General features: G+C 43.0%; 1 protein-coding gene across 1 annotated transcript in view; it reads right to left on the bottom strand.

The window, feature by feature from the left end:
• The window catches only part of LOC146975644 (NACHT, LRR and PYD domains-containing protein 3-like), a 151,676-nt gene that overhangs the window by 91,516 nt on the left and 43,068 nt on the right, over positions 1–17,092 (bottom strand). The window lies entirely within an intron of this gene.

The following is a 17,092-nucleotide window of genomic DNA, read 5'->3' as shown; positions in this document are numbered from 1 at the left end:
CTAATACGGTATAGTACAGTACATTTCATTCATGTCTTACAGGTTTAAGCCTTGTTTATCGACACACTGCATGCACACCAAACCGAAACATCACAAACGACTCAGTGTACGACGCTATAGTCTGTAACTCACCTGCACACAGGTACATGTAGAAAATTATCTTTAGGATCAAACCCATCATGATTGTGCATTGGTGGATTCAGAAATCCCCTCGTTCAGCCGCAACGCTCTGATGTGTTCACAGCTGAAGTTACTTTCACATTCTCGTTTTTTAACAGCAACAACTCAGTCTAGCAGAGTTGCCATAGCATACTCCACCCCTTTGCCTGCCTGATATGCAAATTGGAGTGGGTTGATTACTCGGTGACTGCGGTGAACTAAGGGTGAATTCCAATTCTCCCCTTAGCCCTAGCCCTTGGCTCTAACCCTTCGTTTTGCGCGTTCATGTGAAGTGGTAGGGGTGTCCCAATTCTGGTTCAGACGAGGGTTAGGGGGAAGGGGTAGGGCTATCTCGCCCTCGAAACGGAGATTTTTCAAGGGCACACTACAAACCGAAGGCTATGGCAAGTTTCCCAGAATGCATCTTGCGGCAACCGGCAGCTGTTTTATTTCTCACTGTAGCGCTGTTATTACGTCATTTTGTTAAGTTTTAATATTTTTTCATGCGAGAAAGTAGCTGTTTAGATCTCCAATGTGCGGTCGGTTTATCCAAATGACGTCTGTTTAAACGTTTGCTCCGATGTTTTTTGGAGAAGTGAAGCTCCACGGTGGAGCCTCCACCTGTGGAGCAGATCAACGGCTCGTCACAGAGACACCACCCGGCCGGAGAGCTTGACAGCCGGCCAACCTCCCGACCTCATCCCGGTAGAAAAGACGACCGCTAATTAACTTACCCGCAGGTTTTTAAAGGTTAAAGGGTAGCTACATTCTTTTTAGGAGATAAATGCTGGTCTCATTGATGAAATGTAACAATTGTGGCAGTCGCATTAATTTGTTTGAATTAAAAGTGAAGCTTCATGTGTTTTGGACACAGAATGTTGCATTAATTGCAATGCATAAGTTAAGTAGAAGATAGTATAGTACAATGTAGTGAAATATAATTTAGTAAACTACAGTCATGTAGTCTAGTGTTGCGCAGCGATCATTTCATCGTGTCTTGTGTCCTACAAGTTGTGTTGACCGACACACAAAGAAACACCACACCCACACATCTATAACTCACCTGGACACAGGTGCATGCACAAAAGCATTTTTAGGATTAAACCCATCATGATTGTGCCCACTGGTAGAATCAGGAATCCCTTCGTTCAACGCTCTGATCTGTTCACAGCTACTTTCACTCTAAAGTTTATAGCTGCAAAACCTGTTGATCGTGTCACACAGTGTTTAATTTGTGCTGGATCCTGCTGAAACAATATCCGGCACCTCACCGGTCGGACCGGTACCTACTTCATTGGATCCTGGATCTTAATAATCTGTCAATATTGTATGTGTGTATTTCTCCAAGAAGTTACTCATAGATCACCAGTTTGCCTGCTTTGGGTGCATTTTAATCTGAGAAAAAAGATTGATTGACAGACCATATTCATTAGTACCTGACATTTATTGAAAGGAAAGTCACACCTCCTTTGTTAATTCAAGGACCAGAAGATTATTTTGGTTGATATACAGCAAGATCGGTCATATAACATTTATGAAGATAAAGGAGAGAATGACGGGGGGAAAAAAACAAAACGAAACAAATAATGAAAAAGAAAATAAATAAAAAACATATTAAATAAATACGAAGGGTTTAGGTTAAAAGTTGCAATAAATTCTTACAGTTTAATTGTTGTAACAAGGAGAGTTCATTTTTAAGAACAGACCATACCGATTTAGTATAGGCTACTGACATTTGCGTACGTAATATTTGGTAATTACTAAGTGATTATTTGTTTGCACATGGGTTCATGTTGACGCCGCCATCCATGACGTCCGTGTGTATCACATTGCACTGTATGTATTGGTTTTTCGCTGTGTATTATTGTCTGCTTGTTGTTATTTGTTGTTTTATATATTATGACTTCTGTGTTCCTGTCTTTATGTTTTTTAATGGCCTGAGGTCTTTTTTAACATCATGCTGGAGGACTACAGTTGGAAATTAGACACTGGCACATCTACAGCAATGTTCATTAATGTGCACAGTCCTCTAGATAAATAAATAAGTAAAGAAAAAAAACAGAAAGAACTGTCATAAATGTAATAATAATCCTCGGGAAGATACCACATGCACAAAGCTAAATTTAGTCACTCAAACCCTTCTTTTATGGAATTCCAAAGGGAAACTGAACAAAGTATCTGTGACTGAAATAATAAGAAAACTATCAAAACATATAATTTGTGCCCTTTATTTGCGCTATTTATTTATACCCCCTTGGCTGTTGTTCATTTGTTTGTATTAAAGGGACATTGTGTAACTTCCAAAAAAAACCATCACCGGAGTGTCAGGAAGGAGTGCTGTATAATTAAAACACAAGTAAAACATACAGTAACAACAAAACTTGATGGGATAAAGGTAATGTACAGTAAAAACATGCAATACAGCAATAAAACAAAAGTGAAAATATATCAAACTTAACTAAAATGCCAAAGAGATGTGTTTTTAATAGAGATTTAAAGTGCTCAAGTGTTTTTGCAGTCCTAATCTGCACAGGTAGGCTGTTCCACAATGTCAGGGCCACCACAGAGAAGGCGCTTTCTGCCAGTGTTACCAACTTGGCGACTTTGTCGCTAAATCTGGCGACTTTCCAACCCCTCTTGGTGACTTTTTTTTGTCAAAAGCGACTAGCGACAAATCTAGCGACTTTTTCCCGTAATATTACAAACGTTTCTGGACCTGAAATCACGTTATCACAGCTGTTTTCAACGAGCAGCGGCGCTGCTGCGGGCACTCACAGGTAGTCAGCCTACACACAGTAGTGTCACGGAGCTGCCTCCGCTGCATTCAGAGACGCACTGCTCCACGCCACAGACATAAAGAGCGCCGCTGGCCGCTGCCCCCCCCCCCCGCTGAGATAATGACGTCATTTAGCGACTTTTACGACAGCCAATAGCGACTTTGCTTACTGAGGAGTTGGCAACACTGCTTTCTGCTCTGGTTTTTAGTTTTGATCTGGGCACAGTTATGAGCAGCTGGTTAGCAGACCTCAGTATTTTGGGGGCATGTTAAACGTGTACAGAAATGGCTGTTTGTCGCGCCGAGTTTCAATGAGCTGCCGCGCGAGTTTGCCTGAGTAAGGAAAACGAATTTGATTGGTCGTTATCGAGCAGGCGGGGTATTCAATGCTCGGGGCGAGACCGAGCTCGGTGTGTGTGTGTTGTCTCAGACGTTTGATTGACGGATGACGGATCCAAAATCAGTGGCTGGTGAATCGTGAGCAGGCTGACGTATGTTTACCAACAAGTCAGGATGCGTGCGCAACCTGACTGCAGAAAGAACTGGTTGTCATGGTTACCTCATAACCAAGTGTAGTCAAAGCGGTGTTAGCTAGCGATGTTGTCAGCGTAGGCTACTATAACAGTGCGAGTTGACGGGATTCTGTAAAATTTGTGCGTTTTGTTATTTTTATCAAAACAATTAGTGCAACTAACAGCACAAAAAGACATGATCGCGGTTCTTCCTGCTCTCTTTCTGCAGGCGACATGCACAGTAGAACGTCAGTGACGCAGACATATAATCCCTCTATAATCCATGTGCCTGCATTAGCCAATGCGGAAAAAAAATACCACACTTTCATCCCGGATTTACTCAAAAATAGAATTTTGCACAAAGTTTGGCCTACATCGTCTGATAGATGAGTTATTACACTAATGTTAAGACCCACAGTGCGCTCAAATTCAGTTTTCTTTTCTGTACAGCTTTAAGTACAAAGTTTAGAGAGATAGGGGGCGCCAAGCCATTCTGGCACTTAAAAACAAGTAAAAATTTAAAATGAGTCTAAAATTGACAGTAAACAAGTGTAAAGTGCGGAGAATAGGGATTATATGATGCTGTTGTTTTTCCCTGTCGGTAGATCGGCAGCAGCATTTTGCACAACCTACAATCTGCACATTGAAAGAGAGGTAATAAACACGTGGATTACTTTTTTTGAGGTCCTTACGAGGTAAATATGCCTTTGCCCTTTGCCTTAGCAAGGTGGAAGAAACTTGTCCGGACTACAGAGCTAATTTGCTTGTCAAATTTAAAATCATTAGCCTATCAAAAATAACCCCAAGGTTCCTGGTAGAGGAGTGGCAATAGGATGACAGTGTTGGCACTGTTAAAATCAACTACATCACTGTGACTGTTGAATAAAATAATTTCAGTTTTATTATGATTTAGTTTAAGGAAGTTCTGTTGCATCCACCTGTTCCGACCTGTTCAGAGCCATTATTGTCTACTTTCAGGGGCAGATAAATTTGTACAGCAAAACAGCTCCGCTAGGTGGGAGTAGGCTAATTCAAACACAATTGTCCCTTTCATAACTGCCTTTAGCTACATAAAATTAACTGAGGAACTAATTCATTCATTCATTCATTCAGAAATTTTATTTAATAGGATAAACCCCTTGAGAGGAATCCGCTTCACAGATAGACTGCTATGATTTCCCATTGACAATAACACTCAAAGTGGACGGATACCGGAGAGAGTATTTTAAGTTTAACTCATGGAATCTCCGTTTAACAGGTTTCTTCACTTGTTCAGCACTGAAGTCAGGATATGTATTTGATTAACTTGAAACACCAGCTCTTTCTTCTCTCTGGCAAGACGAAGGATTTTCACCTTATCCTGGAAATCGATGAGTTTGATCAGGATGGGTCTTGGACCTGCTCTGTCATTGTGGCGGAACATAGGTGTGCGGTGAGCCCGCTCAATGACTGGAGGAGTGGAAAAGTTTTCCGGGCCGAGCAGGTGTGCGATTAGCTTGGACATGAAGCCCAGAGTATCACGGCCCTCCGCGGATTCTGGAATCCTTACAAAGCGAAGGTTAGAGGCTCTGCTTCAGTTCTCCAGGTCCTGGATCTTGTCCATCTGGTAGGCATTGTCCTTAGTTAGCTCCTTGGTCAGCGTGCTGAGATTTGTAATGTTGTCCTCGTTTGCTCCAACCCGATGCTCTGGTGAAGTTCTCCAAGAGTGTCCAGAGACACCTGAATGTTGCACAATTTTGTTTGGATTGGATCCACTTTTACATCGAGATGAGCAAGCATTTCAGTCTTGATCTGTCGTATGCCATCCCACAAAGTTGCGAACTAAGCTTTTCTACCAAGCTGGTTCCAGTGCTGGTTCTGATTCGGAGCCAGTTGCCCCGTTTACATGAGAGCTTTAATTCCGAATTAAAATAATTTAATTCCGAGTGAAAATATAATTCGGAATTAAACTTTATTCCGATTTAAGTGGGTGGTTTATTCCTATTTTAAATCGGAATTGATTAATTCCTCGATCATGTAAACATTTATTCTTTTTAAAAATTAATTCCTGTCGTTCTACGCATGCGTAGGATAGGCTATCAACTGACTTGCCGCTCTGTGTGTCGCGGTGATAACTTGGGTCCATGGCACTGGTCCGACCTCCCATTAGTCCGACTTCCCATTGGTCCGACAATCGCAAACTGCAGAAAGAACTGGTTGTCATGGTTACCTCATAACCAAGTGTAGTCAAAGCGGTGTTAGCTAGCGATGTTGTCAGCGTAGGCTACTATAACAGTGCGAGTTGACGGGATTCTGTAAAATTTGTGCGTTTTGTTATTTTTATCAAAACAATTAGTGCAACTAACAGCACAAAAAGACATGATCGCGGTTCTTCCTGCTCTCTTTCTGCAGGCGACATGCACAGTAGAACGTCAGTGACGCAGACATATAATCCCTCTATAATCCATGTGCCTGCATTAGCCAATGCGGAAAAAAAATACCACACTTTCATCCCGGATTTACTCAAAAATAGAATTTTGCACAAAGTTTGGCCTACATCGTCTGATAGATGAGTTATTACACTAATGTTAAGACCCACAGTGCGCTCAAATTCAGTTTTCTTTTCTGTACAGCTTTAAGTACAAAGTTCAGAGAGATAGGGGGCGCCAAGCCATTCTGGCACTTAAAAACAAGTAAAAATTTAAAATGAGTCTAAAATTGACAGTAAACAAGTGTAAAGTGCGGAGAATAGGGATTATATGATGCTGTTGTTTTTCCCTGTCGGTAGATCGGCAGCAGCATTTTGCACAACCTACAATCTGCACATTGAAAGAGAGGTAATAAACACGTGGATTACTTTTTTTGAGGTCCTTACGAGGTAAATATGCCTTTGCCCTTTGCCTTAGCAAGGTGGAAGAAACTTGTCCGGACTACAGAGCTAATTTGCTTGTCAAATTTAAAATCATTAGCCTATCAAAAATAACCCCAAGGTTCCTGGTAGAGGAGTGGCAATAGGATGACAGTGTTGGCACTGTTAAAATCAACTACATCACTGTGACTGTTGAATAAAATAATTTCAGTTTTATTATGATTTAGTTTAAGGAAGTTCTGTTGCATCCACCTGTTCTGACCTGTTCAGAGCCATTATTGTCTACTTTCAGGGGCAGATAAATTTGTACAGCAAAACAGCTCCGCTAGGTGGGAGTAGGCTAATTCAAACACAATTGTCCCTTTCATAACTGCCTTTAGCTACATAAAATTAACTGAGGAACTAATTCATTCATTCATTCATTCAGAAATTTTATTTAATAGGATAAACCCCTTGAGAGGAATCCGCTTCACAGATAGACTGCTATGATTTCCCATTGACAATAACACTCAAAGTGGACGGATACCGGAGAGAGTATTTTAAGTTTAACTCATGGAATCTCCGTTTAACAGGTTTTTTCACTTGTTCAGCACTGAAGTCAGGATATGTATTTGATTAACTTGAAACACCAGCTCTTTCTTCTCTCTGGCAAGACGAAGGATTTTCACCTTATCCTGGAAATCGATGAGTTTGATCAGGATGGGTCTTGGACCTGCTCTGTCATTGTGGCGGAACATAGGTGTGCGGTGAGCCCGCTCAATGACTGGAGGAGTGGAAAAGTTTTCCGGGCCGAGCAGGTGTGCGATTAGCTTGGACATGAAGCCCAGAGTATCACGGCCCTCCGCGGATTCTGGAATCCTTACAAAGCGAAGGTTAGAGGCTCTGCTTCAGTTCTCCAGGTCCTGGATCTTGTCCATCTGGTAGGCATTGTCCTTAGTTAGCTCCTTGGTCAGCGTGCTGAGATTTGTAATGTTGTCCTCGTTTGCTCCAACCCGATGCTCTGGTGAAGTTCTCCAAGAGTGTCCAGAGACACCTGAATGTTGCACAATTTTGTTTGGATTGGATCCACTTTTACATCGAGATGAGCAAGCATTTCAGTCTTGATCTGTCGTATGCCATCCCACAAAGTTGCGAACTAAGCTTTTCTACCAAGCTGGTTCCAGTGCTGGTTCTGATTCGGAGCCAGTTGCCCCGTTTACATGAGAGCTTTAATTCCGAATTAAAATAATTTAATTCCGAGTGAAAATATAATTCGGAATTAAACTTTATTCCGATTTAAGTGGGTGGTTTATTCCTATTTTAAATCGGAATTGATTAATTCCTCGATCATGTAAACATTTATTCTTTTTAAAAATTAATTCCTGTCGTTCTACGCATGCGTAGGATAGGCTATCAACTGACTTGCCGCTCTGTGTGTCGCGGTGATAACTTGGGTCCATGGCACTGGTCCGACCTCCCATTAGTCCGACTTCCCATTGGTCCGACAATCGGAATAATGAGAGTTCAAACTAATGGGAGGTCCTCATTAGTTCGAACTGTACTAGTTAGCATTAGTCCAACTCTCCATTCTTACCGTTCACTATGCATTTATATAATTATTCATATAGGCTCCACCTGTCAATAAGACACACGTAGAAGAAGAGGTGCAGTTTATTGTGCTTCCGGTACCCTCTGTCCAATCAGAACGCTTCCAGACCCCCAGACGTTAAGCAGAATTAAATAAAGGCCTCCACAGACTTACCCAACAACATGTCATGTGCTGTCCAGCGTTTAAAGTGTCTGGAACGAAAGCTCAAGACAGACAAGCAATACTGCACAGATTACATTAACTTCATGCAAGACATCATCACACTATCTAATGTAAAAATCAGTCCCGGACTGAGACGTCACCGCTAAATTAAATTATTAACAGAGCGTGAGAGAGACGAACACACGTGCTGTCTTTGTATGCATCGGATCAAATGTCATTCTGTCCCTTCGTCCATCCAGCTCTTTACTTTACTTTACTTTACTTTATTTATTTCTCACGACCACGCAAGTGGTATGGAGCACAAACAATAAAACAGTACAAATAATCAGAGATAGCAGGAGGCAGTGTACATGCTTTGTACATACATCTCTGACCAGGACAGAGCAAAATCACTTAAACAGAGGAAGAACACATTTCAGAAAAGCACCTAGTTTATAAATAACTTTTCTTTTATCAGACTGTAATAACAAAATTAGTTTAAACATAGATGGGCATCTATTTAGGGAGGTATTTTTCTCTTAGATATACAATACATGTGTTCTTGCATTCAAACAAAACATGGAACTCATCACCAATCTGGCCGTCTTTACATAGATCACATAACCTCCGACTTCTATCGAGTCCTTTGTACCTTCCAATAACTTTTGGTATTCTGGTGTTGTTTACTCTAAAGTGGCAGATGGCCTGTCTGTACTTTTGATTTGAACACAATAAATACTTTTCTAACTTAAACTCTTGTTTAAACTCAATATAGATGTCACATGATGTCATACTGCCAAGTTCACTTCTCCATGTCTGCTGGAACTGATCTTTCAGTCTCTGTTCGACAGTTAGCTTCAGCCAGTCAGAATTAACACATCTTTGGGAGAGCCAAACATATGACCCACACAACCCGCCACAAGCGCAGTGACAGGCACGCCGCTGCTCTCTGCACTCCCCCGGGCTCTGCTGACGAGCCCCAGGAAAAGGGGAGCCACGACCGCCACACTCAGTCTCACAGGCACGCGCTCTCAAATCCCTCACCTCCGTTTGTAAAACACTTAGCTTGGAGGGCAGGGTCAAGTCCAGCAAGAAAACATCTAAAAGTCTCACCATTCCTGGCAGCTCTGTCATAGTCAGGAAAAGCCTCAGCCACGAGCCTGGAGACGTAGGCTGCATAGACCTCCAAACTGTCATTCGGCTGACGGGGCCGCGCAGAGATGCACATCTGGAAGTACAGGAGGAACGTTTTTTGTCCAAAGGCGTCCTTTAATCTCTCCTTCACTTGCTCATAATCACACTGAACATCCGGCGGTAGAGTTTCCCACAACAGGAAAGCGGTGCCGTCCAGCTTCGTAGGGAGGAGATTCACCAAAGTGGCGGTGTAACTCCCGCTCCTGGTCCCCCTCGTCTGGGCGCGGACCGCGGCTTCAAACTGCTTCACCCACGTAGCAAACGGCTTCTCGCCGTCACCAATCTTCATCCATGTCACAGTCTGTAACGTTGCGCTTCACTCCTCTGAACATGCCGCTCCAAAGCATCCACACGAGTACCGCTAGCCGCCGCTAACAGGGCCGACTGAAAAAAGTTCAGTAATTTCCGAAAGAGAAACTGCTCCAAAAGCCAAGACTCACTCCAATTACCGCTGCCACCAATGTAGCGTTCCGAAGTGTGTAGGGCTTCTAAAGTCACTCTTTTCTGCTGACAAAAACTCACAAACATAATACTCTTTGGAGCTGAGCAACACACTCCGTTTATTTTCCTTTCACAACCCGCAAACTCTGAAACAATAACACTGTCGCCTCTCTCTGACGTCACACCCGCACTCCACTCTAACATAAACAATGATGCCAAACGGTTTCATGTGTTTGTAGCAAACAGAATCCAAAGAATTAAGTCCACTACAGATCCTGACCAATGGCAGCATGTGAAATCTGAAGATAACCCTGCAGATCACGCTTCCAGGGGCCTGATGGCACATCAGCTCGTCAGTTCAAACTGGTTCACTGGCCCAGATTTTTTATGGGAACAGGACCTACCTGCAGGAAACATCAAGATGGGAGAGGTCAGTGATGATGATCCAGAACTACGTAAAGCTCAGGTTCTTAACACCAAAGCAAAAGAAGAGAGGACTTTGCTAGATCGTCTGTCTAAGTTTTTTGACTGGAAAAGAGCTGTCAAAGCCATTGCTTTTCTTAAGCACCATGTAAAGCAAAGAAAGGGTTTTAAATCTAAAACAAGCGAAACCACAAGTGTGGAGGAAAGACAAGAAGCAGAGCTTTTCATCATCATACTGGTTCAAGAGGAAGCATTCAGCTGTAAGATCAAGATGTTAAAGCAATGCAAAGAAATGAAACCTAAAGATAAAACAAACAAGCTACACAAGCTAAATCCATTCTTTGATAAATGTGATGTGCTCAGGGTTGGAGGACGTTTGACAAGATCTAGTCTTCACCCACATGCCAAGCATCCTGCCATTCTGCCCAAGACAAGTCATGTGTCTTCTTTAATCATTAAGCATTACCACCAGAAGGTGCATCATCAAGGAAGAGGCATAACTTTAAATGAAATAAGGGCCAATGGAATATGGATCATGGGTTGCAGCAGTGCAGTTGCCTCACACATCTACAAGTGCATGATGTGCAGAAAGTACAGAAGAAGTACACAAGATCCAAAGATGGCAGACTTGCCAGAGGACAGGATGGAAAGTACGCCTCCGTTTACATATTGTGGCATAGATTGCTTTGGACCATTCTATGTGAAGGAAGCAAGAAAGGAACTTAAGAAGTATGGTCTTCTTTTTACATGTATGTGTTCAAGAGCCATACATATAGAAATGTTAGATGATCTCACCACAGATGCTTTCATAAATGCATTGCGCACATTCATTGCAATCCGTGGGAATGTGAGACAGCTGAGATGTGATGTGGTTGATATGGATGTGAGTTCAAAATGAATACCTCCATCATCGAGCCATATGGGAGGTGTGTGGGAAAGACAAATAAAAACAATCAGAAGTTTTCTCACTGCAATCCTGGATCAGTCTGCTAAAAGACTTGACATTGCTTCACTTCGAACGTTTCTGTATAAGGTGATGGCTATATACAGCAGACCTCTGACAATCGAACACTTAAATGATCCCACAAGTCTGGAACCTTTGACTCCGTCCTAACCGCATTCTCATGATGAAGTCCAGCATAATATCTCCCCCTCCTGGTCAGTTTGTGAAGCAGGACCTGTATTTGCGCAAGAGGTGGCGACAGGTTCAGTTTCTGTCAAATGACTTCTGGGTTAGGTGGAAGAAGGAATATCTCCTTAATCTTCAGCAGAGACAAATCTGGCAAAGAGATAGGAGAGATACAAAAGTTAATGACATAGTTATCGTTTGTGAGGACAGTTCTCCACAAAATCAGTGGAAATTGGCAAGAGTGACAGAAGTGTATCCCAGTGCTGATGGAAAAGTCAGAAAGGTGAAACTGTTAGTTAGTGACTCAACCTTAGACAAACAAGGGAAACGTACTACTAAGCCAGTGTATCTTGATCGGCCTGTGCAAAAGACAGTTGTACTACTTGAAGCAGAATAAGTGTAGTAGTTCATAGATGTGAAGTTCAGTATGTGAGGTTGAAACAAAGATGTAAAATGAAAGTGTGAAATCATTATAGAAATATTACGAAAATAACATTTAGGCCTATCATCCAAAAACAAACAAACATATGTCTTGACAACTGAACAACTCCTGAAAGAGACAGACATAAAGAGTTAGGGCACAGAGAACAAGAGAAAAAAATCAATACAAGGCACAGTGTGTGTACTGTATGTGTTTTTCCCTACAGCACTCGCCGGCGGTGTCACGGAGCTGTCCCCGCTACAGAGACCCGCTCCACGCCGCTGACACCCCCACCACACCCGTCTCAACAGCGACATACACAGCCTCAGGCTCAGCTCAGTCACTACTCACCTCATCTACTGATGACACACGGTCAATATTTATTGAAAAAATTCCAGACAGTGTGTGTCATGTTCGTGTTCCAAGGATGAGGCCGTGTTGATAGCAAGTAACTTAGTTTAATGTCTCACGTTCTCAACAACATACATGTGGCTTCATGCAGTCTTGCTCTACTCCGTTATATGGTACGGTAAACTGACTACTAACCCGTACTGCCGCCCAGCGGTCAAACATGTAATAACATCTAATCATAACATCCCCCCTTTTCTAAGGTAAAATGCATTAACATGAATCATCACATTAGCTGTGTCAGTTATTTCAACCATTTCACATTCAGCATAACTCTGCAACACATAAGCCGTATAAACAGTTTATATCAGATTGCATAACTCATATCTAAGCCAACACTAGACCATTTAGAACACATTCACAACATCAATCAATATACATTTTGTTCAACATCTTTAACATGCATATTGAATTTTCTTTGTTTATAAGTTCAGTCTATCAGGCTTTCTGATTTCTCTTGTGGACCTTCTTAACTCAGGTTCGCTTGGAGTAGGTGTGTGAGAGTCAGTGTTACAGTCCATAGCAGGTGTGGGAGTTACCTGAGATTCACCACAGGTTACACTGAGCTCTCCAACAGTCCCTTGAGGAGTCTTTAACAGACTGCGACGATTGCGTCTGAGGATTTGTCCATCATCAGTTTTCACTGTGTACGATCGTGGAGCAACTTCTTGCAGGACAGTTGCTTTTGTACTCCATCCATCAGCATCCTCAATCCTGACTGTGTTGTTGGTAGTCAGTGGAGGGAGATGCTTGGTTGTTCTGTCATAGAATGACTTTTGCATCATTTTCTGTTGTCGTAGCTTATGTTCAATCTTTGAGTGATTCTTTTGCTTTAATTTGTCGTTTTGATGACTCGGCAATGTTGTTCGTAGCTTCCTCTTCATCAGCAGTTCAGCTGGTGATAGGCCGCACTGAAGAGGTGATGCTCTGTAGCTCAATAAAGCCAGATAGGGATCCGAGTCACTGTCAGCTGCTTTCTTTAGGAGTTGCTTGAGAATGTGAACTCCTTTTTCAGCTTGCCCGTTTGATTGTGCATAGTGTGGGCTTGACGTCACATGCTTGAAATCATATTGCACTGCAAACTTCTGCCATTCTTTGCTGCTGAAGCAGGGGCCATTGTCGCTCACCACGGTGTGTGGGATGCCATGCCTGGCGAAGATAGATTTAGCATGTGTTATGACACAAGTTGATGTTGAACTTGTTAGTAGCGCCATCTCAGGGAAGTTTGAGTAGTAATCCATTACCACTAAATAGTCTTTACCTCTGAGATGAAACAAGTCCATTCCTACTTTGTGCCATGGTGCTGTTGGCACCTCAGCTACCACCATAGGCTCTTTGCTCTGCTTGTTCCTGTGTTTCTGGCATGTTTCACATTTACTTATAAGTGTTTCAATGTCTTTGTTCAGTCCGGGCCAGAAAACCGTGTCTCTCGCCCTCCTTTTGCACTTTTCGATGCCGAGGTGGCTTTCATGTATCCTGTGCAACATGTCCATTCTCAAAGCCCGTGGAATAACAATCCTGCCCTTTTTCAACAGCAGACCATCCACAGTACTAAGCTCACCTCTAACATGGTAAAATTGTGGACATGAACCAGCTGGCCATCCCTCATCCATGTTCTTCATGACATGCTGTAGCTCAGCATCCTTTGCTGTAGCCTCCGCTATTTGTCTTGACTTTGTATCCGACACAGGCAGTGTAGCCGACACCATGTTCACATGACACTGTATGTCCTCGTCTGTTGCACTCACACTGTCGCCTGTAGTTGCTCTGGATAGGGCATCAGCAAGGACTAGGTGTTTACTTGGAGTATATATCAGTTGATACACTCTTTCCACAAGCCCCAGTTCTTCACAGGCTCTGTCACCCAGAAGTGATTCACGTCCCTCATTCACAACAAAGAAGGATAGGTGGTGCACTTTTCCTTTAACTGTGACACTCAACCTGCATGTGCCCAAACATTTGATTGGCCGCCCATTGTAGTCTTTCAGTCCAGATTCTTTTCTTTTTATTTGTGGCTTGTTTTTCATTGCCTTCACATCACACATGCTTATGAGATTTGCTTTCGCACCAGTGTCCAATCTCATGGTGACTACAGTCCCATTTATCATTAGAGGAGCTATCCACTTATCTTCTGTAGTGACATCATTTACATTGTCTGGCTTATTTATTTGTTCACTTTCACAATTCACCATTCCAACAAAGAACGTGTCACTTAGATCAGGCTCGTCTATTAAGTTTACAGTTTTTTCTTTTTTCCCCTCTTTCCGTTTGGAGAAGCATTGTTTAGCAAAATGATTCTTGCCTTGGCAACTGGAGCATTGCTTACCAAACGCTGGACACTGTCTAAGCTTGTGCTGTGAGCCGCAGCGCTTGCAGTTTATCATCACGTCCTCCTGCTGTGCAGGCCGGGTCTGTGTGCGCCGTCTCCGCTGATACGACACTGCTCCAACCGCTGCCGCGCTGTCGCTCTGCGCCGAGGCGACTGCAGACATCTCGCTGAACGTCCTCACGTGCCTTTGGGACAGCTCACTGGCCTGGCAGATCTTAATGGCTCCTGCCAGCGTCAGCTCCATCTCCCGTAGTAGCCTCTCTCTGACCTTTTTATCCTCCACACCGTAGACAATCTGGTCCCGGACCATGGAGTCACTCAGCGTTCCGAAGTTGCAGGACTGCGCCTTTAGCCGCAAGTCCGTCAGGAAGCTATCAAAAGGCTCATGTTGCCGCTGTGTACGAGACCGAAACACGTACCTCTCGTACGTCTCGTTCTTCTTCGGAGAACAGTGAGCATCAAACTTGCTAAGCACTACATCCAACTTTTCATTATCTTCAGGACTGTCAAACACGAACGTGTTAAATACTTCTATGGCCTGTGGCCCTGCTATTGTTAGCAGCAGCGCTACCTTTCTTGCCTCCGGCTTTGCCTCGAGTCCCGTAGCAGCAACATAAAGGTGAAACCGCTGTTTGAAGGTGCGCCAGTTCTCGTCGACATTCCCCGTTAGTTTCAAACTTTCCGGTGGTTTTAAATCCATGTCGTTCATTCGAGTTTACTCCTGGTACCATGTCATGTTCGTGTTCCAAGGATGAGGCCGTGTTGATAGCAAGTAACTTAGTTTAATGTCTCACGTTCTCAACAACATACATGTGGCTTCATGCAGTCTTGCTCTACTGTCTTATATGGTACGGTAAGCTGACTACTAACCAGTACTGCCGCCTAGCGGTCAAACATGTAATAACATCTAATCATAACAAACACCGCATCAAATGAGTCAGAGGCTCCTGGTTCAACAGCTACTACAGTCTATTGATGAATATTAGTCTGATCAGTACTGACTGTTACTGATCAATGTTGAATGTTGTTGACTATCACTGATCAATAGGCTACCAAACACTTCATGTTGTAATCAGTGTTTTCCTGAGATTTGATCAATTATTGATTTGACAGTGTTAGAGTCAGCATCAGAGTCTTCAAAGTCATTTACTGCAGTACAGTCAGACAACTCTGAAATGAGAACAGATAATTTATTAAGTGTAAATCTAACAGGTCCCAGGCAGAGTACCTGTACACAGATAAGGTTGCTGTAAAACAGGAGAAAGAATGAGACAGGCGACAGTTTGCTTCTGTTCAGTGCTGCTTCGCTCAGTAGAATGAGGAAGTAAACAAGCGTCCACCATGGATGTATTATATTAGGCGTCCACTCAGAAGGTGAGTCCAAGATGGGAAGCAACTCGCCACACTGCCTCCTGCTGGTAATACTGAGTAGCTCTTTTGCTTTCACTCTTACTAAGAGGCAATTATTGAGCATTTTGGCCCAAATTAACACATTTCTTCCACAGAAATAACATTTTCAAAATAAAACAAATAAAATTACATAAAATGTGCCTTCCATTTCATGAGCGTCACATAAACATTGCAAGTTGAAGCACAGCATCCTTGAGCATGGCTGCAGCAGGTTTGGCATCAGGCTCTGTCTCGGTTATTCCTTCCCTGAATGATCTGGTTTGCCAGAAATTACAGGGAATGAAGCAGACTCCCACAGGGGATCATAGAGACAGAGCCCACAGGTGGATGCTGGAGAGGAGGTGGGCCTGCAAAACCTCATGGGCAGCAGCAGCAGCAGCAGCAGCGAGATGTATGCAGAAGCAGCAGCAAGGACAGCAGAGCAGAAAATAGCAGCGGCAGCAGCAGCATATGAGCAGGTAAGCTGGGGGGTTTAGTAGCCCGCCCTATTTGGATGAGGAGGGCACGAGACTGATCAGCTGATCAGGATGGACGCAGCTGCCTGAACTAGCTCCACAGGCTTCTCATCATTACAGTTGTGAGGTGCTTGTACTTCCCTTGAATATTTTTTCTCACCTATAAACACTCTGGGTTTTTGATTAGTGGATCAAAAATTATCAATATTGTTGTGAAGAATTATTTAGAGCAGCAACAGTTGTTCAGTCAACATTGTACAAACAGAAGTTTTCAGCTTCAAAGACTGAAGATTTCATTGTTTAGTCTGATTTGTGGCCTCAGACAGAGGAACTTGAACGCATCATTTGTAAGTATTTTCTGACATTTGATGGAGCAGACGATGTATGGATTGACAGAGACAATAAGTGTCAGTGGCAGCTAGAGAGTCTGTTTCTCTCTTTGAATTTCCAGTGTGAGTGAAATGACTGAATGTTGTGATAGTGGAGCTGTGAGGTGAAATAAGTTGAGGCCCAGTTGTTGTGTGTTGAATAATCAGCTGTAGCAGAATGATGTGTGTTTCCTCTGCAGGTGAAGCCACAAAGTGTGTGTGAGCTGATGTGGATGTGACCTCAGCAGCATGGATCAGTGTGAGGACAGAGAGGAGGGAGCCCCTCCCTCTAAGAAACGGCGTGGGGAACACCAGAGCCAGACCGGAGGTCAAAGGTCAGAATTGAAAACAGTCAGAAAGACTTTTCTCTCTAAAAGTCAGTAGTTGTGTATTAATTATATATTAAAAAAGATGGACCAGAGGGTGTTGTGATGTTTTTGTCATTGTCATGTGCTTTGTTTGTTTGTTTGTGAAGATAAAATAAAAATAG

The sequence above is a fragment of the Trachurus japonicus genome, chromosome 13 (genome assembly GCF_045865225.1).
Source record: "Trachurus japonicus isolate A0001 chromosome 13, Traja_1.0".
Lineage (NCBI taxonomy): Eukaryota > Metazoa > Chordata > Actinopteri > Carangiformes > Carangidae > Trachurus > Trachurus japonicus.
The sequence above is the reverse complement of the archived record's forward strand: the minus strand, read 5'-3'. Positions and strand labels throughout refer to the sequence as shown.